The sequence below is a fragment of the Phalacrocorax carbo genome, chromosome 14 (genome assembly GCF_963921805.1).
Source record: "Phalacrocorax carbo chromosome 14, bPhaCar2.1, whole genome shotgun sequence".
In the NCBI taxonomy this organism is placed as follows: Eukaryota; Metazoa; Chordata; class Aves; order Suliformes; family Phalacrocoracidae; genus Phalacrocorax; species Phalacrocorax carbo.
Window position 1 is genome coordinate 8,257,408 of NC_087526.1, and position 11,691 is coordinate 8,269,098.

Sequence of the window (11,691 nt, forward strand, 5' to 3'; positions counted from 1 at the left end):
CCTCCACGTGGGAAACGTGCCTTTCCCCCCTGCACCTGCTGCTTACGCACCGTCCCAGCTCCTCCATGCATACGTGTGCAAGGAACCACCGCCCTGTTTGCACCCCCATAACCCCACACCTGTAGCACTTCATGCCTTTACACAATCCTCACCCATACAAACACATATGCGAGACTGCGCACATGCTGTCACATGCACAAACGCACTCCGGTGCTGGCTTGGACATCCCTGCTGCACGGGCAGAGGTGTGCAGAGGGTCTCAGGTGCACCAGCCCATCCACCACCCATTTCCCTCCAAACTCCCCTCTAATAACTGAGAAAGCCTTTTCCCATTCACGCCGCGCCCAGCAAAAAGCCTGCACAGGCATTAAACCACTGGGATCTTTTTGCTGATTAATTATAAACACAATCCTGCTCCTTTTGCAAATAACAGAGCAGATGGTGCACCATTCATTTAAAGCCAGCAGTGCCTCTGTCTGATGGGGCTCTGCCTGCAGCGGGGTCTGCTGCAGATGGGGATGGGGATGGGGATGAGGATGATGGGGATGAGGAGGATGATGGGGACGATGGGGATGATGGGGACGCTGAAGCTGTGCTATCACAGCACTTAACATTTATGGCAATTATTATTAGGAAACAAGTAGCTACTGAGGATTGCTTGGAACATCCCCAGGAGGCGAGCGGCTCTGCTGGGGAGCAAAGCTGACACCCTGTGTTTAGCAACCCCCAGCTGGACCTGGGGGAAAAACAGGCAAAAGGGGCAGGGAACGTCACTCCAGCAGGGCCTGGAGCTGGACGAAGCCCCTGGCACTGCTCGTCTTCACCCCTTCGCAGTCCTCGTTCGTATTGCTGTGACGCACGAGCCTTGCTTTCCCCCCATTTCCTCTGCTTCCCACCCACTAACGATTTCCAAGACAAATCATCTCTGTGAGCACCAGCCCATTTTTGTGCTCTTTGCTTTGCCAGCCAGGGGGTCTCTTGCCCCTGGCTTTGCTGCATGGCAGCAGCAGGAACAGCTGTGCCAAGGGGCGGAGGCATCCCATGGGAATGGAGGGCACAGGTCCAACCCCTTGGGGTGCAGGGATCCGAGCACGGATCGGATGGGCAGAGCAGCAGCCCCTCTGCCTGCACTATCCATCCTCACAGGGGACCCAAGGACGTCCCAGGGGCTCCTGCCTCAGTTTCCCCAGCCAGCAGCACCGGGCAGGTTTCTCTCACCCACCCACACCAGGGGTGTCAGGATTAATTAGCTGCCACTCAGCAAAGTCTCTAGGTGACCCCGAGATCCATGCCTAGCTGTAATGGAGAACCGAAGGGTCCTTGTCCCTTGGGGGAGGCTTGGGGTCATGGATCACAAGGACAAGGGGGAATGAGAGGGGCACGAAGGGCCCCAGGGCTAGTTTGGGGGCCGGCCCCGTCCTGCAGCCCCTCCCAGAGCCCAGTCCTTTCTCCGGCTGCAAGCCCCTGCCAGGTTTCCATGCTCCAAACCTTAGAGCAGAAACCAGCTGCGGGGAAGACAAATAGCCCCATTTTGTATGCTAATGGAAACCCAGCCCCCAGCCACTTCCCATCAATCTATTTTTGGGTTTTGCTAGAGAAACAAAAAAAAAATAAAATCACTTTTGCCAAACAGTTGGGGTGATGGAGTAGGGAAGGAGGGAGGGAGGCTGCAGCATCCCAGCGCTCCTGGCTGAGCACACAAGAGCTAGGGCAGAGCCCAGGGGAGTATCCCCAGTGCCAGGGAGGGGTGTGGGGCCTCCTGGCCCCCCAGCCCTGCAGGGACTGCCCAGAGCGGCTGCTTTGCAAATGCTCCCCATTGCAGGAAATCCCAGCATTGCCGCCTTTGCAAAGCCCCTCCATGCAGCTGGGGACCATTTCCCTGTCAGGGCAGGATTCGGCCCCGGGAGAAGGGCCTGTCAGCTCTCACCAGCTCTTACAGCTTTTATGGTGGGGCTAATAAAAGATATTGCTGTCCCAGCAAGTCTGGCCTCCTCTATGTATCCCAAGTGATTTTATGCTGCATCCGTGCTGCAGCACATCCTGCACCACCGAGCGCCAGGTGAAACCCAGTGGGTCTTGGCTTGGTGGATAAATCCCTGACCCTGCCAAGAGATGGGGGTAAAGGGGAGCCCATCCCACCTGGCAGCAGGCACCAGGAACCTTCCCGACCCGAGGAGGGAAAGCTGTGGCAGGGATGTGCCTGGTCTCTGCTAAGGCCACAAAAGCTGTAGGAATTTCACTTTTGAAGGTATTTCCTGAAAAACAGAGCTGAGGTGAGGGATGGCAGCATGGTGATCCCAGCACAGGGCTGGTGTTAGGGCTGTGAATCATCTATCTTCACACAACGCTAGCAAAAATACAGCCTTTCCGTATGCAAGAAGGTTTCCCCTCTCCCGCAGCTAGCCGGTGTTCACAGCACATGCACGCTCCAACCAAGGAGAAAACTCAGAATAATTTATAGGTTGAGTAAAATCAATCGTAAATGATTTTTAAGCATCTCTGTGCATGGACCCGGGGTTTGTTACGTACTGGCGAGCGCAGGGGAGAGCAAGCAGCCAGGCACTACTGCACATCCTGCCAGTCCTGCACCCCAGAGGCACTAGGAAGCCTGGTTTGATCTTCCAGTGGTGTTGGAGCATGGCAGGGATGAGTGATTCAGGATCTGGCTCTCGAGCATCCTCACCAGCCTAGCTCTTGCTCTGTGGACACCCCCATGGGTTTCTACTGGGGTTTCCATTTACTACCAGAGCCCAGCACTGGGCTGCTGCAGGGAGGTGGCCAAAAGCCCCATGGGGTTATTAATCAGCTGTTATTCTGACTAATGCAGCCAGGGAGGGAGGAGAGAAGCCAGGGTCAGGGAGAAAGCCCTGAGCTCCTCCTCAGGTCACAGCAAAGTGGCCATGGGCATCAAGCAGTAGGTGGCTGGTCCCTGCAGTGCTGTGGTGGGAGGGAATGAGGTGTCTGCGAAGTGTGTGCTGCTCGCATCGCTCTGCCCTGCAAAAACACCTTGAAACAGGGTGAGAAGCAGGGAGGAGATGCTTTCTCCCTGGTGGAACAAAATCTGAAGGGGCAAAGGAGTAATGACACCTGTTAAATGTGCAAATATGATGCACTACCAGAATGGACCTGTTGCCTGGTCTGTGTGTTGGCACAGCACATCTTATCTCCCTTGACAGTGTTTCTGTGGATGGGGAATAAAACCCCAGAGCAATGGAGCCACCAACGGCAGCTGCTGATGGTCACTCATCTGTCCTGGATGCACAGGGTCACCCCACTTCTGGTTTAGGGCTTTTCAAGCTCAGGTTCTGCATGCCCTGTTAAGAAAAGCAAAGGTGGGCAGGGGATGCTGTGCATGTCAGCATGTAATCGCTCATAAAGGCTTGAAAGTGAAAAATAATCATTTAGATGGGAGTGTGAGGCTGAGCTAATTTACTGCGCATCCTGCTGGGAGCCAGGCTGCTCAGGATCCATCCTGAAGCCAAGCAAGGAGCTGCCCAGCTCATGGCTGGGGCTGCTGCGGAGGGGTCGCTGCAGCCCTCTCACTCACACAAAGCCGCCTCTGTGCCCTTGGGGAGAGCGGAGGCGGCAGCGGCTTCTCCCAGGACAACAGGAAAACAAACCCCAGGGCTCTCCCAAAGCTGAAAATTCATGTCTTTAAATATCACGTAGCACAGCAAGAATGCACCCATGGGGCAGGATCCATGGTGGGTTCTCAATCCAAAGCACTGTTTCCTGGTGCCTGCCTGCAAAACTCCTGCCTGCAAGCCTGGAGCAGAAACCCAGCCCTGTGTGCCAGTGCCAGCACCATGCACGGGGACGGGACATCCCAGGGGTACCTGAGGGGTACCAGGGAGTACCTGGAGAAGTGTAAGCTCCTTGGCTAAGCCCTGGGAGGTAAAAGATACCAAAGTCGGCCACCGCAGCCCTGGGCACATTTGCACCTGCAGCCAGCATGGAGCTTTGTGCTCCCGAATGGGATGATTACTTGGATTTCAGATGTGGACATGCAAGCAAAGACTAAAACGGGCTTTTTTTAAATCCTGTTGGCTCAGCTACTAAATTAACACTTTTGGAGCCTGTTCTCACTTGATTATCACCCCGTGCCGCGAAATCCTCTGAACACAGGATGTCCTACTTAGTGAAATCAACTCTGCATTAGGTAAATATACTTCCTGAAATTTTAATTAGTCCCATGCAACAATGGCAGAGGGGCCCCGAGGACGTGTCTGCAGCATCTGCTCTCCTCCATGCACCGAGGCCAAGCACCAACACGCGACAGGGAGCTTTGCCAGAGCCGGCGGCAGCCAGGTACCAAGCTCCTGCTGCAGCTAGGAAGGGGTGAGGTGCCTTTGAACGTCTCCTCTGAAGCTGTCTGAGACCTCAGAGACAATTAGCAGAGGCTGCTAAAGGGTCTTCAACATGGAGCTCACACCTTTGGCAATCGAGAGAGCAGAGCTGGCGTCAGCTGGAGATTTGCTGGGAATAATCCCCATGTGAGAGAAAGCTCAAGGGCGCGGGTTGCTTGCCAGCAGCATGCTAATGATGCTACCCAAATGGCATTCATTAAAACCACCTTTTAATCCAGGGATGTCTAAAGTCAAGGGCTCTTGGAGATGGACCAACATTTCCCAAAGTGCCTGGTGATTTGGGCAGCTGGATGAGGTGGGTGCAGAGGGTCCTTGTGCTGAGGGCAGTGTGCCCATGGTCCTGCCCACCAGCCCGCTGGTCCTGGTCCATCTCCAATGGAGACCTTCCTGAGGTCCTGCTGCCTCTGGTCTCCTTTGCCCTGGAGCAATGGGACTTTTGTGGGATTTTTGCTTGCTCCTGCCACCCAAGTCATTGTAAGCTTCAACCATGGGCAGGGTAAGGAGTTGAGGTGATGGTGAAGGTGAAGGCCTGCTAAGCATCCCCAGAAACACCAGGGCTCCCAGTGGTCTCCCAGTTCTGATATTTCCCATCACTTCTGCTCTCCCCGTCTGCTCTGAGCTCCCATCCATGACTCCTTCCTAAAAATCAGTGTCACTTTGTCCCCTCCTGTTCACCCGACCCAGGCTGCTTAAAATGAGGGGGGACACATTGCAACTGCCTCATCTCCCCTGCAGCACCAGGGTGATGACACTTGGGGCCCAGGGATCAGCTAATCCATCCTGCTGGCCCCCACGGGACCAACTCTCCCTGCATCCTGAGAGCTGCAACCGCAAGCGGCAGCAGAATGCAGAGCACCAGGATGCACAGGCAGTTTTAAGCCTGACATTCCCTAACTGTTGAATCCCTGATTTTGTAGCCTGACTGTGTGTGCAGCTAGTTTCCAGATCCCACACCAGCGTGCAGTGGCAATCAGAGCACAGCAAATCAATTCAAGCCAGCCTGTACCTTGCAACGTAAATAATAAATCGGATTCTGTAAGCAATTGAATACAGCTAGCGAGCCCTGAAATCGGGCTTGAAGAAAACTAAGAACTTCAGTCTGCCGAGATGTAACAAGACTGTGGTACGGTCATTAACTTGCTCACACTGGTTATCAGTGAGATGCTGCTAAACCTTTCCCAGGTGATGGTTTTCATTTGTGCCTATTCTGGGCACTGAAATAACAAATGCAGCGGTGGGGTGATGGTGATGCCCAGCCTGGGGGGGTATCCCTAGTGAGGATGGCAGGATCTGACCTGCTTGGGCTTCAGTTACCTAATGGAGAGCAGATGGAGCTGGATGAAATTATTTTGGCCCCAAAAATTGCAACACATGTTACAAAAAAAAAAATTAATGGCAATTTCATCAAGTTTCAGTCCGGAGAGAAAAAGCCTGAGAACACCTTCAACCACCCTCCTCTGCCATGGCCCTGGGTTTGCCCGGAGATTTGGCCATGCCAAGACAACGCACAGGCTGCCCTGTGTCCGGCTCACCTTGGCGGTTCTCTGTGTCTCTGCGCAGGGTGGACTGAGATAGAGCAGGACCAGCAAAACCTCCCCAGCCCATAAAATACCCGTGAGTATAGAGCAGCCTCTTAGGATATATATACTTTTTTTTTCCTTACTGGAAAGAATCAAAATATTGCTTTGACTTTTTTATTCTTGCTGTGAATTGATTACAAAGCTAGGAAACGTGAATCACACTGCCTCGCTGTGCCCTTGCAGATGATGGCATCGCGTGAGTCCTCTCATTGGATTAAGTTGCAAATTCACAGTTTCATTTTGGGAAACAATATTAAAAAAACCTCTGTGCTGAGAGAAAGGCAGTGATCTGGGCTATGCCGTCAAATAATTACAGGCTGCCTTGAAAATAACTGTGACATGCCAAAATCCAATTAGAAATATATCTATATAAACCTCCAAATGAAAGAGCTTCCATAGTCTCCAGACTGTCCCTCATGTCCCAGGGAGCAGAGAACAGGGAGCAATGCCTCAGACGTCCTCTGCCAGTAAATCATTATCCTCGGGAAGGTGCAGATCTCATGCTGTGAGCGGCGAGAAGTTGTCCTGCACAGCCAGGGACAAAAGGAGACCGCAGGTACCACCTCAGCTTTATAATCCAGAGCTTCAGTACCATCTGAAGCAACTCCCACCCTGCAGCAATGAGGTTTGATGCTTTATTATCAGCTTGAAAATAAATTGTTTTCAGGGAGAGATTTTCATAACATTAAATATTTCCATGCCCAGCCGAGCTAAGCGCCATCCATCACCCCGCGCCAGGCAGGAGGCTTCAGGCACAAAGCTGTTTTCTATTCAGTCTCCCTGCAAGTGCCTTAATAAGCTCTTTGCACAAAAATTCGGAGGGGGAATTAGGAAAACCCCTCTGTGGCATTTGGCTTGTGAGCGCCAGTCCCAGCCCATGGGGCTGTGGTGAGGGGCGGCTCCCCGACACCCGGCTGCATCCGCAGCCCCCAGGTCAGTGTCCGGATGGCACAGGGGGCTTTGCAAAGGCAAAGGTGACATCCCAGTGGGGATGGGACATCCCAGGGCCACCAATGGCCACCTGCCTGGCTACCGATGGATGGTGCATCTCCTCCCCCCTTGCTGGGTGCTCCCTTTTCCTGCTGACGAGTGGTTTTCATTAACGAGCAGACAAGCAAAGCAACAGAGAAATTAGCCACTTTTCTCCTTAGACAAATAACTTCCGTCTGAAGGCTTTTTATCTTCTGCCTCTCATCCTCGCAGGGCTGCGGCAGGAGGAAAGCTGATGTTTAATTACTTCCTTTATTCTCTGAAAAACGAATGTGCTGAATCATCCCATCCTTGCACCCGTGCCGGAGGCTGGCAGAGGGGAGGGATGGGGCCCACGGTGACAATGGTGCTCTCCCTACCAAAATCCATACACACGTGGAGGAGAAACCTCTAGGTCTGGGGCTCACTGGAGCCGGTGTCCCTGGCTTGTTTCCTTCCCACCCCACCAAACGGGCCCTTGACCAGTGCTTCAAGCTTCCTGAGCTATACTCTAGGTTTGGGTTCAGTGCACACACAGGCTTTTCCCCCTGTTATTTAACTCCTGTTTAACTGCAGAAAACCCTCGATCAGACAGTAAAAGACCAAAACTCAAGACAGAGTCGCTGGGGCTGGTTAAAAGCTGCTCTGCCATGGGAGGGATTGAGATAATAACCCAAGAATGACGCTGGATTCTGTAACAGCCAAGGAAATCTGGAGCATGGAGCAGGCACGGGGATGTATGGGACCACACCATCTCCCCAACCCTCCCCAGGCACCCCCGAGGTTTGGGGTTTCCCTGAAAGTCCTTTGGAATTACAGATGAGCGAGTGGTCCAGGCTTCCCCACACACCCAGAGCCCACTGCAGCATCACCAGGCATCAGCAGGATGGTAGGTTGGCACTGGATCTGTTTGCAGATGATGATGAGGAAACAAATTCCTTCCCCTGGACATATAAAACCTTTCCTGGAGAAGTGCAATTACTACGAGAAAAATCAGGGAAAGCAAAGGCTGAGAACAGTGAAGCACTTATTTTTAATAACAGCTTGGCATAATCTGCACACATTTTTCAAGCGACATTAGCCTTTTCCTGCCAAGGCCTGTCTCTAACCATATTTCTCTTGGAAGATTTCTGCCACGGCTTGAAAGCTCCGTGTGTAGACAGAGTCTGAGGGAGAACTGGGAATTTCAGAGTAATGGAAAATAGGTTCTTTCTTTATTTGACAGAGTTGGATGCCTGCAATGAGCAATATTGCCCTGACCACTCTCTTGCAGCAGTAGAAGGAGGAATGCTAATAGCAGGGCTGGCGTGTAGTATTTTAGTAGTAGGCTGTTTGCAGGCTACGTGCATGGTTCTTGGCCCAATGTCCCAGCATGGCAGCACGGTTGGCTCACCAAGTGCAACAGCCCCAGCCAGCTCATGGCACAGAGCTGAGCCTGGATGGGGGCTTGAGCCCCATCCGAAGCGGCTCCTGAGTGAACATCCAAAATTTTGGAAAGCTCGTATTGATTTGGGGAGCTGAATTTAATTTTTACGAGTGCTGCACACACACACACAGCTGTGTAGCCTGGATCCAAGTGGGTTTTATGCCGTAGCTATACCAGCACCATAAACAGGCACCCAACTCCCAGCACAAGGCTACATATGGTCAGTACCACCTGCTGCACCTTTACAGCCCCAGCCCACGGCAGCTGATCACTGTGCCAGGTGCTTAACGCTGCTGGAGCCGTCCACTAAATGGGGAGCATGGTTTTGGAAGTAGCATCCCGCAAGCCTGAGTTTTCCTCATCTTAAAACAAGAGCGAGGGTGCTGAGAACTGCTGCAGCAGGTTTGTGACAGAGAACACCCTGTGCAGGTGAAGCATCATGGCACAGGCATCCACTTGTCCTCGTCCTCGGCACCCAACAGTGTCCCCGTCCTTGTCCCACCCCAGCACGGGACAACCACCAGACCCCTGGCCCCTCTGCAGCTCCACGGGCTGACAGTGACGGTCCTTGGCTGGGAATCAGGTGCAATAGCTGAAGGCAGGCGCCTCCAAAAATACTCATGGGGTTGCCACCCCGGGGGAGTGACGGGTGCTGGCGATGCCATTCTGCTCCATGCCGACGCACCATGCTCCGGCAAGCTTTGGCGGGCGCCCACTCGCACCGCAGCCGCCCACCAGAGCCCATGTTGCATACATGGGGACGAGCATCCTCCTTCACCCGCCCTGCTGGCACCCCTCTGGGGAGCTGCAGGTGCGGGGGGAGAAGAGAAATCTGGGGAGGAGGGAGAAACCAGGCGTTGTTTTCCGCTCTGTGCCCACAGCAAACATGAGCAAAGACCCGTGCACGGTGTCCACCGGACCCTGGTGTCCCCAGGCCGTGACCCCCAGGCTGGGGGAAAGGATCTGGGGGTCGTGCCCGGCGGCTCCGGGCAGGGGCCCGGGGGGAACGCTCGGGGCATCCTCGGGGAAGGGAGAGGGCGGCGGGGCGAGGCGGGGCGGCGGGCGGAGCGCCCGGGGGTGGCGGAGCGCGGCACCGCCCCCGGCGCGGGTACTGGGGCGGGGCGGGGCGGGGCGGGGCGGGAGCGCCCGGTGCCGGCGGCGGCGCTGCGGGGCGCGGGGCTCCGTCCCCGCCTGAGCGCGGCCCCGCTGGGCGGAGGATGAGCTGCGGCCAGCCCAAGGACATGGAAGGTACAGGGCAGGGGCCGGGGGGGGGGGCTCAGGTGCACGGCGGGACGCGCCCCCCCAGCCCCAAACGCGACGGGCACGACCCTGGGGGGGTTGTCCCCTCCATCCCCCCACGGTGCTGCCCCCTTCATCCCGGGGGTCTGCCCTTCATGCCGCCCTCTCCACCCCGGGGATCTGCCCTTAATACCCCCACCCCTCACGGGTGCTGCCCCTCCATCCCGGGAATATATACTCCATTCGGGGGATCTGCTCCCTCTACCCTGCAGGAACACTTCCTCCACCCCGGGGGTCTGCCCTCCACCTCGGGGGGTCTGCCCCTCCACATCCCCCTTTGCTGCCCTCAAAATCGCGGGGAGGGTCTGTTCCCATCCCCTGCTCCCAGTATTATAGGGTACCGCTGAAATGGATTGGGAAATTGGGCTAGAGCGATGGGGTGCAGGTGTAAAGGCAAGGCAGGGCAGGGGGTGCTAGAGCAGGGCAGCGGGTGCTAGAGCAGGGCAGGACCTCTGGGAAGAATGTGGCGAGGTGGAAGGGGGCTTGCTGCATGGAGAGGGGTCCCTGCCTCTAGGCTCCCGTGCCTGCCTCCTGCCAGGAGAGCCTGCTCTGCCCAGAGCCACCCTGAGATCCTGCCTGCTGTCCTCACTCACACTCTCTTGGGTGCCCAACCCTACACAGATCACCTGTCCTGGGGTGCTCGGGGACCTCCTGGCAGCACCCATGGGGGGCTCAAGATCACAGATACCCCCAAAGTCACATACAGTCCCCCAAAAGGCTATGCCCCATGGCCCCCTGACACAGGACTGCCTGCTGCTCTGTGCAGGCAGGCAGGCAGGCAGCACCCATGCACACTCCCCCAATGTGCACCCAGGGCACTGTGCTGCATGGGGAGGATGGAAAGGGCATCTGTCTTTTGTTCCCTTCCTCCTCCTTCCTTGGGAGACACCAGCAGTGAGCAGCCACTGGCCTGAGCTCCATCTCTGTGCAGGGCTCCCATCTCACCTCTGCAAGCAGAGAATTCAGAGGGAAACACTGGGGTGATGCTCATCGCATCCAGGGCCTGAGCCAGGTATGCCCCAGAAGAACCTGGAGAGGCTTGAGGGGATGTCAGTCCTCTCTGGATGTGGTCTTGTCCTCCTCGGGGCCAGCAGGTCTTAGGGAATGGCTCAGGGCAGGATCTGGTCCATAAGGACATCCTGTAGGTACAGCTTCAAAGATTACATGCATTAGAGGGTCCCAGACAGCATCCCTGGTTCCATGGGGGCTTTGCCAGCCCAAGCAGCAGCTCGTACCACAGTGAAGCCACATGGAAGTGATGAAAAGGACCAGGGCAAAGGCAATGCCAGCCAGGCATGTGGCTCATGCAGATACCACTGAAAATGAGATGAGCCCCTCGCAGAGAGGATTCCCCATCCTTGGCACCCCCAGAGCTCTGGTCTCATCCACCCTTCACCTGCCTGAAGGAACACAAGAGAGACAGCCAGCTCCCTGTGAATACCTCTCTGACTGTCAGCAAATCTCTCACCCCATTTGGTGCTAAATGCCTCTTTCCCTCCCAGACACTGGGAGCCAGGCAAATCGGCAAAGGGATTTAATTCCTTGCAAAGCTTGTTCCAAGCTTCTCCCAGGGACCACCGTTAATCCCAGGGAAGCCTGGCTGCCCCCGTGGCAGTTGCCTGCAGATAGGTTCCCAGTGGGAGGGCAGGTCTGTGGGACACCTGCTTGTGTGATGGCATCAAAGACACAGGGATGTCCCTGAGGTCATGCTGGGGAGCCGGATGAAGGGAGCTGGATGCAGGCAGTGCATTGCTTGTCCAGGCACTGGGCTCCCCACTCTGTGCCCCTGTCTGCTCCTCCTGCAGCTTGGCTGCCTGCCGCCGCTTCCCCCGGGGCAGGTCCTGGACACCTGCGAGCAGACAGTGCCTGCAGAAAGTCAGCTTTGCTGGGAGCGATCAGCCCGTGCCCACCTCGGCACCGACCCAGGGATGCTTTCACCATCCGGCTCGTTGCGTGCTGCCACGTCCTGCCCGGAGGTCTCCATTCCCAGGGGGTTTTCTGTCCCTCTCGCCAGCAGTGACTGCTGCTGCTCTGAGCCTCTCCAGTGCTC